The sequence below is a fragment of the Puma concolor genome, chromosome B2 (genome assembly GCF_028749965.1).
Source record: "Puma concolor isolate L17-30 chromosome B2, mPumCon1.1.hap2, whole genome shotgun sequence".
Taxonomy (NCBI): Eukaryota; Metazoa; Chordata; class Mammalia; order Carnivora; family Felidae; genus Puma; species Puma concolor.
In genome coordinates, this window is record NC_141671.1 from 42842672 (window position 1) to 42854766 (window position 12095).

General features: G+C 56.3%; 1 long non-coding RNA gene across 1 annotated transcript; it reads right to left on the minus strand.

Moving 5' to 3' along the window:
* Nucleotides 1-5623: 5623 nt before the first annotated feature.
* On the minus strand, nucleotides 5624-9604 carry LOC147580960 (uncharacterized). The gene is made up of 3 exons (XR_015250804.1): nucleotides 9433-9604; nucleotides 7636-7713; nucleotides 5624-5996 (listed from the first exon to the last, which is right to left on the minus strand). It is a non-coding gene; the product is annotated as an uncharacterized LOC147580960 (long non-coding RNA).
* Nucleotides 9605-12095: the final 2491 nt, after the last annotated feature.

Below are 12095 nucleotides of genomic sequence, written 5' to 3' on the forward strand. Positions count from 1 at the left end.
CCCATTCCACAGCTGAGGAAACTGAGGCTCAGAGGCCCACTTTACCAGAATGTGGTAAAACCAGATTCAGACCAGTATCCTACCAGCTTTGGGCCCAAACCCCACACTTCCCTTAGCTTAAGGATAGGAGCCCTTGGAGTCACCAAGGACACCGTCTTCAAACCCCTGGGGATCAGCCATTGGCTCGGGGCCAGACTCCTCTCTGTTATCCCCAGGAGCACGCCTGGGGCTTGGGAGGGCACAGGGGAACAGATCCAGGTCTTTCCAGGGACACAGCAGCAGAGGGTTCGGCCTGTTCAACTCCAAGGTCATCCCACTTGGGAGTCAGGTTCTACAGAAGGTGTTAGCCCAGATCTGCCCCTGCACCCAGGTGCTCCCCACAGGCAGGGGCTTCTCACTCCCCATCCTCTTTCCTGTGTGTCCCTTCACTCACCACCCCTTGAGAAGTGCAGCGGGTAGGGAGGGGGATTTGGGGCGTGCGGAGGTCAAGTTTGACAGAAGAGTAAGAGGAAGTCGGGGTGGCGGTTGCGAGGCTGAAGGCAAAACTTCCCCTCATCGTGCAGACAGAAGCTGGGCACGTGGGGAAAGAAGGCTTTTGGACAAGGAGGAGGTCTGGTGACTCAGGGCCAGCCAGAGTCTACACGGGGGAGGAAACCAATGCTTCCTCATGCCCCAAAGGTCAGAAGGAGACATGGGCTATCCCCGGAATAGGGTCAAGATCAAGGCCGCAGGCTCAATCCAGCTTCCCACCTGACACTCCCGTAGTCCTGGGTCCTAACTGCAGGTCAGCCCAGCCCGACTCCCATGACGCCAACACTGCTGTCCCAGAGGCGTCGGGAGAGGGAAGCAGGCAAGTCTCAGAGCCCCCCTGCCCGTCTAGGATGGTGTCCACGGGCAGGCTCTTCATGGGCTTTTCACACCTGCTTGTGCCCTGAGCAGAGCAGTCTGAGCCTCCGCTGTATGCAGGAGGAACCAGATGGAGGGGGCCAGTCCTTGCCTCCAGGACTTATGAATCAGAAGCCAAGCCAGACAGACTCACCACCAGCAAATTCCCAAAACAAGGCCCATGGGACAGAGGGTGTGCTTGCACCTGCTACGTGGCGCAAAATACACTGAATTGTTGGAAGCCCCAGCCACCATGAGGTTCTTCCTCACGCTGTCAGGGTCTGGGGAAAAGCTTGTGCCCAGTGGAGTCTAAGGGGGCAGGGAGGCAAATATCAAGTCAACATGGCTGGGGGCTTCTGTGCAGGGCGGGAGCCAGCCTAGAGCCAGGGTTTAAAATTCAACCTGAAAATACAATAATAAAATAAAATATGAAACTTGGAGGAAAGCTAAAGGTGGCTTTCCTCCATGGGCCGTGCTCCCGCTTGCCACCCGCCCTCACCCCCAAGAGTTAGACTCTCTCAGGATGCCTCTGTCCTGGCCTTGTTGCCCCTACAAGTGGTTTGAGTGGGCTTTGGACCGGGGTGCAGAGAGTTTATTTGGGAAGCGATCCCAGGGGGCGGGAGTAAGGGAGGAGGGCAGAGGACAGAGTGAGACAGGGAAGGGAGTTGGTGAATACCGGGATGTTTTATTGCATTAGCCGCCCCTGTGGGTGACGGGTGACCCCTCAGGGACCTATTTAACAGCTTTTTGAAATATGACTCAAAACTGTCCCCCCAGGAGGGCAAACGGGGGAAACATCTGTTGGCTTCCATCCCTCTGCTGGGCAAAGGTGTCCCCACGGGCCTGCGTGGAACTGGCCCCTGCAGCAGAGGCTGGAGGAAGCAGCCGGCACCGAGGAACTTGGACTCAAGTGTCCAATCCAGGTCTTCGCCTTGTCACCTTCCCCGAACCATCAGCAGCATCAGGAGCCTCCTGCGGGGCTTTTCAGGGTGTGAACACTCTTTTCCTACAGCCCGAGAAGGCAGGAGCTTGGACGTCAGCAGGGGCGTGGGCAAGCTGTAAGTAAGCAGCAGGGTTTGAGGACTCGGCTAGGCTTTGTCCAGCTGAAGGACCAGCTCGGCTTCTCTCTTTAAGTGCTTGGCTCGCCAGGGGGCCTAGGTCCGGAAGGAAGCGAGTCCGTTCTGCCTGGAACGGCCTGAGCCCTCCCCAAAGCGCCTGGCAGCGTCGAGCCCCGCCCGGCCTCTCCGCACGCATTTATTTCCTGCCCAGTCAGCCTCACTTCATTTCTCAAGAAGCTCATGCGGGCTCTTCCACTTTCTCTCCGCTCAGTGTCTCAGCTTTTTCCCTGGGCCTCACCCCCAGGGCCCTCTTGCCCAGCGTCCAGCCCCAGACATTGGCACCAGCTTCCCGGGCCCCCCGTGGCTTGGCCCTCTCCAAGCCTGTTTGGGGCCCAGCCCAAATCAGCAATTACAAGTGCCCACATTTCCTTCTTGCTTACACAAGGTAACCATTGTCCATGGCACGAGGGAGGACCATCTGAGTCCATGCTGCTACCGAGAGAGGATGTTTACTCAGGGTCGTAGGCCCCACCTGCACGCTGTCCGTGTCCAGCCCCTTATGTGTCATACGCAGGCCGAACACATACCTCACGAACAGGCCCACACAGCAGGTGCAGAAAACAGGCATACGAGGCACGGAACAAGCTTGCAGACTCAGAATGGGCACAAAGGCGCAGAACAGGCTCAGCAAGGGCACACGGGCGGCCTACCACTTGCAGAAACGAGGCCTTCGCACGTCCGGTCCTTCCTCCGTTGTGGGTTCCCTCTCCAGGCCCTGGGACATGTTAGGATTCCCATTTGATAGATGAGGACACCGAAGCTCAGAGAGGTTCATTAGCTTACATAAGGAGAGGGGAGAAGAGGGGAGGTTGGTGGGCAAGGAGGGTGGGGGTGGGGGAGGAAAGGAGGGGGAGGGGAAAGAGGGGGAGAGGTCCTGGGGAGCATCACTTCCGCAGAGAACCCTAGGGTGGCGGAGACAGCAGAGGCAGGCCTGAGAACATTTCTAGTCTTCCTCTTGGGAGATGGGGCAGTGAATTGCTCCAGGCCACACGGAGAGTCCCCCACTACCGAGCTGGGGCTTGGGGATTTGGACCCTGGGGTGGGGTGGGGCCGCCCAGAGGGGTGAAAGGGCAGGGGCAGAGCACGACCTTGAGAAACACCCACTGGAAGAGAGAAGGAAGGTTCTCAGCCTGGACTCACCCAGCGAGAGGCCAGGAGACACACGATGCACCAGAGACAGGGCACAGCTGCCTACCCCTGCCCGTGCGACAACCCACTACCCTGGCTGGGCTCCCCGGTGGGGGAAGGGATGGTGGCCGATCGCATGTGGAGGAGGCAGGAGCTGTTTGCCAACATTCACGGCAGGGCCCGGAGGCCCAGAAACCCCCAGGAGGGGCCACAAGCACTTTGTCTCCAGAGGCCAAAGGGTAACTCAGGCAGCCTAAATGGGCGTGCACGACCATCAGAGCTCAGGAGGCAGGCCAGGCACAATGCTTCTCAGAAACCCTGCATCTGAGTTCCTGGGGGGCCAAAGGGACCTCTGGGGTCACACCCATCACTCTTGTCAAACATTCCCATTGCCCTGAGAACATGGGTCAGAAGCGGGGAGGCCCTCCCATGGGCACCTCCCGGGACAGTTAGAACAGTTAGGGTGGATGTTGGCAGCATGTAGGGGTCCAGCCCAGGCCCTCACCGCCTGGTCTCTCCACCCCTTCCAAGAGCCCAGGCCACCAAACACAGAACCACAACAGGCGCGGATATGGCCATCGTCCTCCGCGATGAGGGTCAGATCAACACTGTCTTCTCCAGTGTCCGTGCCTCATAGCTTTCTCTGTCCCCAGCTGCCAGGCAGAGCCCTGGACCATTCTGGACCAGGACACAAGCATGCCCTGCTCCCAGCACGCTCCCCACGGCCAGGCTTGGCTGTCCTCAGTATCATGGTATCCCCCAACACCTCTGGGCAACATCTGGAACAGGACATTTTACCAGTGGCCTCCCTAGCCAGCTAACTTTGGCAAAGAGCACACAGAGAAAGGGGAAGACCGCCAATCATTCTAGACCTTTTTTTTTCTGGCTCTGCCCCCTACCCTCAGCCCAGACCACAGAGGCCAGGGCTGGAGCTGAAGCTGAGCAGAGGCCAGTGAGTGTGGAGGGAACTTTCTGATGGGCGGTGATATGGCCGGAAGCTGAGAAGGGACGGCGCAAGGCCTCCTGGGCTGCTCAGAATTCTACAATCAGTGACGTCCTTCCAGCTCAAGACCTTGTGTCTGCAGAGTCTGAGATACGTGTCTCTCCACAGTCACTAGGGAACCAGCTTCAAGCTAAGTTCTCAAAAATCCTACCATGTTGGAATCAACAGGGCCTCTGAGATACAGCCCTCTAAGGGTTTTATGGCTGCAGACAAACCACTCCCAAAGATAGCGGCCTCAAGCAACAATGGTTTGTTCATTTCTCACACTTGTGGGGGTCGTGCTGGTTGTTCTGGAAGTCTCATCTGGGGCCGGGTCGCCGAGTCAGCTGCATGCAGCTGGCAGGTCCAAGTGGCCTCACCCACGAACTGCAGGCCTCTCCACGGTCAGCTGGGCCTCCATTCTCCTGCAACAGAATCACCTGGAATGCCTTCCAGCATGGCGGAGGCTTGAGTCGGGGAAGGGAGGAGGGGTGGGGAAGCAACCAGGCCCTTTAAGTGCTAAGCCCGAAACTGGCACTGTATCACTTCTGCTGCATTTTTTTCCCCTCAGAGCAAGTCACAGGGCCAAGCCAGATTCAAGGGGAGAGAAAGTGGACTCTACTTCTTGACGGTAGGGAGTGGCAAAGAATCTCTAGCTATCTCTAAGCCACCACGGACGGGCCAGCTTCACCAGTGTCAGGAGTCAGGGAGGAGCCCAGGTCCGGATGGAGACTTGAGGACTTAGAGGTGGATGACGTCCCACCTCTGCCCCTGGGATCCTCTCCCGTCGGCCTCTAGACCTTCCCCAGTCCTCCGCACACCGTGGCCCTGGACGCCCGGCTAGCAGCACAGGGCTGGGTCTGCACAGGGATTCGGGGAGGGCTTGGGGTCCTCTCTGTACCAACTGTTGAGGCATCTGAAGTTGGGGTGCAGGGTGGATCCTTTGGATGTGGGATGTGGAGGGAGGGTACCTCCTGTCTGCAGAGGCCCATCCCACAGAGTGTCCAGCTGGGACCAAGCCTGGGGAGGCTGAATGTGGGGACAAGGCAGGCTCCACTCATCCCTCTGTGAGCGGAACTGAGGCCACCTGTCAAGGGAGGCTCATCCCAAGGGACCCCAGTTCTCACTCTCCTCTTCTTCCAGGTGGTCCTCTGCACAGGTGCTGGGTTCCCCCCACACTGAGCTGGACTCGGCGGGCCCCGGGAACTGGGCAGCCAAGTGGATCCCCTGAAAGCCACCCCCCACCCCCCATCTCTGTATTCCTTGCTCTCATCTAACTTATTTACTCAGCCATTTGACAAATATTTATTGAGCACCTGCTATGTGCCAGGCACTGCGTTAGTTGCTTGGGGATACGTCAGTGAGCAAAATAAACCAAAACCCTTGTCTTCTTGGAGTTGAGATGTGAGGAGGGGGAGTGTGTTTATGGATAATAAACAAATAGATGAGTAAATGACAGAGCGTTGTATTCGTTTCCCGTAGCTGCCATAACAAATTACCACAAACTTGGTGGCTTAGAACAACAGAAATTTATTCCCTCCAGTTCTGGAGGCTACATGTCTGAAAATCAAGGTGTTGGCAGGGCTATACTTCCTCTAAAGGCTCCCAGAGGGGAGGATCGTGCCTCTTCCAGCTTCTGGTGGCTCCTGGCAATCCTTGGGGTTCCTTGACTTGAGGCCGCACCCCTCGGGTTTCTGGCTCCGTCTTCACACGGCTTTCTCCCCGTGTCTTCCCGCATCCCTCCGTGTCTCCTCTTCTGACTAGTTGTTGGATTTAGGGCTCACCCTAAATCCAGGATGATCTCATCTCCAGAGCCTTAACTTAAACACATCGGCAAAGACCCTACTTCCAAATAAGGTCACATTCTGAAGTTCCGGGTGGGCCTGAATTTTGGAAGAGGGACACGTTCAACCCACTACAGTCGTATTCACAGGTACCAGGGGGTTGGATGTGGACATATCATTGAGCGGGGGAGGGGCACCCTTTAACCCACTACGAAAAGAAATAGTTTGGAGATTATCTGGAGAAAAAGAAAGCATGGAAATACAGAAGAGGGGGGCGGTGCCAGGGCTGGGGTGGGGAGGGTAGGTTGCAGTGTTGAATAGGGTGGTCAGGAAAAGCCTTGCTAAAAAGGTGATATTCAAGGCTGTCAAGGAAGTGAGGGGGTAAGCCTTGTGGATGTCCACGGGCGGGGAAGGGGGGTGGTGGAGCATCCAGGCAGAGGGAAACAGGTAGTGCAAAGGCCCTGGGGCAGAAGTGTGTCAGCACATCTGAGGAACAAAGAGGCAGAGTGAGTAAGGAGCAGAGTGGTAGAAGGGCGGGATCACATGGGGCCATGCCGGTCACAGTAAGGACTTTGGCCTTGACTTGGGGTGAGCTGAGGAGAGACAGGAATTGTCTTTGTTGCCACAGCATCACTGTAGTTGCTGGGTTGAGCGTAGACTGTCAGGGACCGTGGGCTGGAGTGGTAACTCAGGGTCCCACTCCCCCCGCCCCAACAAGGGCAGCCCCTGGGCAACAGGCCCTTGATGGCTCTGGAGTGGCTTCCCAGGACTCGGTCATAGAGAGGCGCCTCTGATCCCCTGCCGCTGGACCCCCTGCCTGCCCACAGGGCTCAGGTTTCCCCTTGTCAGCTGTACCCATGAGAGCCTGGGAAAGTCAGCTTTCCAGAACGATTTCATCATTTTCCATTCGGAAAAGTTTGCTGCTCTGACCACTCCCTCCCCTGCTTCCAAGGCAGAGTATGAAGGGCTGGGACATTCTAGAGCCCAGAGGGGCCATCGGCGGGGGTAGGCAGGGCTTCCAGCCTGCCCCATGGCTACCTGGGACCAGACTACCCCATCCCCCAGCTGCCCAGGCTTCCACCTGGGGGACCTCCCTGCTTCACGTGCCTGCTCCTCATGGACTCCCCCAGTCATAGTCCTCCTGCCCTGCACCTCTGCGGCCTGCTAAGGGGGAAACTACCAGGCAGAGGCACTGAAGAAGGCTATAGAAGGAGGGCAGAGGACTTGGCGTCCTTCTCCATGACTTCCTCACAAAGGCAGAGCCACTGTTGGGAACCAACCACCTGCCTTCACTTCTAAGGTAAGTGGAAACTTCCCTTAGCATCTCTGGATCACAAGGTATTCCCCTCCATGATGTCCCTCCCTCCCATTGCCATTGTGAGGTCTGTCAGTGCATAGTGTCTGACAGAGTTTGCAGAGCCTGTCAGCATTTGCAGAACCCGCTGGGTTTGCAGAGCCTATTGGGGTTTGCAGAGCCTGGTGGGTTTGCAGAGCCTATCAGCATTTGCAGAGCCTCCTTGGTCACAGAACCTGTTGCTATTTGCTGAGATTGTATCCTTTTGTTCCTCCAGGCAGGCCTCACCCATTGCACAATGGTGGCTAGTGAAGTTACCTCTCCTCCCTTCTCTGCCCTGCCCCATACCCCTCTCTGAGGTCTCCCCAAGTATCCACAGGTTATTTTCCCAAAGGCCCCAAGACACAGACCTCCAGAAACCCCACAGCCAGTCCTCACACTCACCAGTGGAACTATATAATCCGGAGTCTGTGGAGCTGGATGGAGCTCTGTCCCCACACAAACAGAGGATGAGCTCGGCTCCTAAAAAGAACATACGATTTGAGGCCAAGCAGAACTGGGCCTCTGTCACTTCCTAGCTATGGGGTTTGGGCATCCTCTCAAGTTTCTGAGTCTCAGTTTCATCACCTATTAAAATGGGGACGCATAGTGACATGTGGCTGGATGAGATTCCCTGGACGCAATTAATGGGAGAAGACTGAATAAATCAAATGGCCACCAGTGATGAGCACCTATATAGGCCAGTCATGGGGCTCAGCTCTCCCACAAGAAAAAAATCATCAAGAGCTAAAGAGGTCCCAGGCATTCCTGCTCTTAGGTCCTTGTGGTGAAGATGAGCCTGCAAGGGTCTGAGCAGGGGGTTCACTTCACCCTGACCCTGGCTGAGAGCAGAAATACTTCAGGAACTTGAGAAAAGTTAATGTGGGAGTCCTTGGCCATTACTCTCTTTCCCCACCCCCCCCCCCAAACTCTCAATGTTGTTTTGATGGTGAATGGGAGCTGAAGGGATAGGTTTCCCCTTAATGACTGTGAGCTCCCTGATGTAAGGGCTGTGTCTGCCCCCTCAGACTGGAACTTTCTGAGAAGGGGTCTGCTTCCCCCCCTCAGATTGGGGCTCCCTGAGATCAGGGCTCTGTCTCTCCCTCCAACTGTGGATCTATGAGGCAGGGCTGTGTCTCCTCCCTCAACCTGGGGCTCTCTGAGAGCAAGACTGTGTCTCCCCTTCAGAATGGGGTTTCCTGAGGCAGGGCTGGGTCTTGCCCTCAGACTGGGGTCCCTGAGGGCAGGGCTGTGTCTCCCCTTCAGAATGGGGTCCCTGAAGGCAGGACAGTGTTTTCCCTTCACACTGTGGTTCCTTTTCCCTCTCAGCCCCCAGGATGCAGGGGTCTAAGCATCAGCCTCTCCGGCTGTATTCCCGCACCACTGAGTGACCACCCAAGGGAACAGGGTGATCGGACCTGATGGACAGAGATGCAGGGCAGGGCACGAAGGAAGTGCTGATAAAGGGGCATTACTCTGAGCACTTGGCTCAGGACAAACTAGGATTGTAATCAGAGGGTTCAGCGTGAGGGAGTCAGTTGGCTGAAGTGTCGGCTGTAGGCAAAGCCCAGCGACAGGTGCTTTGGGAGAGACCGAAAGGACCTTCGTGTGGTGTCTGGGAGACAAGCCTGGGCGCTGTAGGGTGCTGAGTGCTGCAGGGGGTGCACAGATACAGGACTCCGGGAGAGAAGGTAGGACTGGGCTCCCCAGGGAGGCAACCTCCACACAGGACACCCTGATGGGACCAGTCTCTGGGGTCAGGTTGAAGGCAGCTTTGGCCCTGGGGAGAGCCCTGAAGGCCCCTCCCTCACCCCCGCCCACCCCCACTATCTGGCAGCCTTGGTCCTTGTTTTCCTGGAGCTTGTCCTCCCCTCCCCACTCAGCCCCACACAAGGCTGAGCCACCTCTCCTCCTGCCCCTGCCCAGCGAAGTCCTGGCTGGCGCTGGGGAAAACAGGGGAAGGAACTTCTTCAACAGCCCACGGAGGGCCCTTCGGGACCCACCTCCTGCTCCTGAGCCCCTCCCCCCCACATTCCCCACCTGAAAGCCCCTCACAGCCTGGGAATGTCCCACAAAAAGGTTACATGGAGTATTCTAGACAAGGAAGGAGGGTCCCTGGAGGAGGCCCTCCCTTCCCTCTCCTGTCCCCATACCAGGCAGTCGCACCCCAAACTGTCAGAGGGAGCAGGTTCTATTATCCACCAGGCAGTGGGCTCCAACCAGCTTATCCCACTTCTGCTTCTCTCCAGCAAAGTGAAACCAACTCATTTCTACTCTCAGCCCAGCTCCAGGCTCCTGAGCAATGAGGATCAGGGGTCCTCGGAGGAGCTCCACTCTCACAGGAGCCACACTCAGTGTATGTGGATAGCGGAGTGCACCTAGAGGTAACAATGGTGAGGGAAGGTTAGTGTTGACCCAGTCTCAGGGAGCCCCTGTCTGAGGGGGAGGCACAGCCCTGCCTCAGGGACCCCAGTCTGAGAAGGGAAACCCAGACCCTGTTCCTTCAGGGTTGGTCTGACCTGGCCTTGAACACTTTAATCCCCTTCAGAGAGCAAAGACCAAGAGGTCATCACCTCCTGCCTTAGGTCAAGGTCCTTCCCACCCATCCCAAAGATTAGGACAGTACAGACATGGGGGCCAGAAGAAAACTTAGAGACCCCTATCCTCACTGGCCACGGGCAGGCAAGCTCCTTTGTTATTGCCCGTGGGGCCCCGGGCTATCTCAGAGTCCTGCTGAAAAGCATTCCTCTTCAGGAGGGAGTGGACCCCAAGAGTGGCCTCACCTTGTGCCATCAACCCTTCCCTCACCCCAGACACTGATTGTGGTGAAAGGCAGGCCCATGGGGTAAGGGAGTAGGAGAGGCCTGATAAGCTGACCTTCCTCTAGCTCCTGTTTTGGCTGAGGCAGGCCAGTGGGCTGTTTGGTCTGCAGGCCCAGGGTGGACAAGGGAGCCTCCAAGGGGAGGGGCTCCTAGGGTCAAGGCCCCCCTGGATTGGGACAGCCTACACGCTGGCTGGAGGGCCAGGGCATCAGAGCCTCTGCTGAGGTCCCTACAACCAGGACATGGCTCTACTCAGGTCATCGGGACGACCACCCGAGGACAAAGGGCTCCCCCGAGCCTCCCGCACAGCTTCACCATCCACCGTAGGTCCCTGGGACTCTCCTGTTCAGCAAACTTGCCCCCAAAGGGGTAAGAGGGAAGGAAGGGGTTGTCTCCCGCAGGGGACCTAGGGAGAGAGGCTGGAAAAGATCTCCTCCAAACCCCGTCCATTCGCTCCTTGGGAGCAGCGAAGTGGTGCAATAAGAATCCAGGAGAGGGGCGCCTGGGTGGCTCAGTCGGTTAAGCGTCCGACTTCGGCTCAGGTCATGATCTCGCGGTTCGCGGTTCGCGGTTCGCGGGTTGGAGCCCCACATCGGGCTCTGTGATGACAGCTCCGAGCCTGGAGCCTGCTTCGGATTCTGTGACTCCCTCTGTCTCTCCGCCCCCTCCCCCGCTCACGCTCTGTCTCTCAAAAAATAAATAAACGTTAAGAAAAAAATTGAAGAAAAAAAAAAAAAAGAATCCAGGCGAGAGCGTGTTCTGTCTGGGGGAGTTAAACGTGATCCTTGCATTAGATGATAGCAGGAAATTGTTTGTTTTGCTCAGTGTGGGAATGGCATGCTGGTTTATATAGAAAATTGAGTTTGTTTTTTTAGAGACACATTCTCAAGTGTCACGACGTCTATAATTGACTTTGAAATATTTTAGCGCAAAAAAAAGAAGCAAATCTGGCAAAATGCTCATTGTTCTATCTTTGTCATGGATATTTGCAGGTGTTTTGTAGTATTCGATGTGTCTGAACGTTTAGTTTTTCATAATAAAATGTCAAACAAAGGGGGGAAGAAAACAAATGTACTATCATGGGCTTGAAACCCAACTCCACCATTTCCTTGCTACGTGACCTTAGGCAAGTCACTCAACTTCTCTGTGTCTATTCCCTCTAAAGTTAAATAGTACAACTATACACCCTCTCAGTAGGGTGCTGTGAGGATTAAACAAAGTAACTAATAAGGAGTGCCTCGCATAGTGCCTTGGATATAGTGAGTGTGCAGTTAGAAAGAGCTGCTCGTGGGGGCGCCTGGGTGGCTGAGTCGGTTAAGCATCCGGTTCTTGATTTCGACTCAGGCCGTGATCTCACAGTTGGTGGGTTCGACCCCCGCGTCGGGCTCTGTGCTGACAGCTCGGAGCCTGGAGCCTGCTTCTGATTCTGTGTCTCCCTCTCTCTCTGCTCCCCGCCCCCATGCTCTGTTTCTCTCTGTCTCAAAAATAAATAAACATAAGAAAAACATTTTTTCAAATGGTTGCTCGCGAAATGAATGGAGAGAAGGCTGTGTGCGGACGGAGCGCGTTCTCGAAGCCTGAGCCTCCGTTTCTCAGCCTTCAATAAGCAGCAGTTAATGTTATCACTTGGGTCAACAGCCACACCCTCAACCCCCTACTCCATGCCAGGGGCTGTGCTGGATACTGGGCAGGAAAGAAGGCTGGTGGGTAGCAGGGACCCTCTTAACAGGCCCCACGGACACTGGTTCCTTGCAAGGAACACCGGTTAGTGGGCTCCCTCCCCAGTTGGTACCTATCCCAGCAACAGGGTAACCCAACCCTGCTCTGGCCACGTCGTCATCCAGCTCTGAGGACAGTCAGGGCTGGGGGTGGGCCCCCTCGACATCCTCCCCAGAGGAACAGGGCAGGGAGGAAGGAGAGCCCCAGCCCGAGGACAAGGGCAGTGGGGTGTGCAGCTGGTAACGGGAGAAGGCCAACGCTTTCCTATTTTGGGAGGTAGGAGGCAGCAGGTGGCTGCCCGGTGTGGGACATGTGAACTCTCCT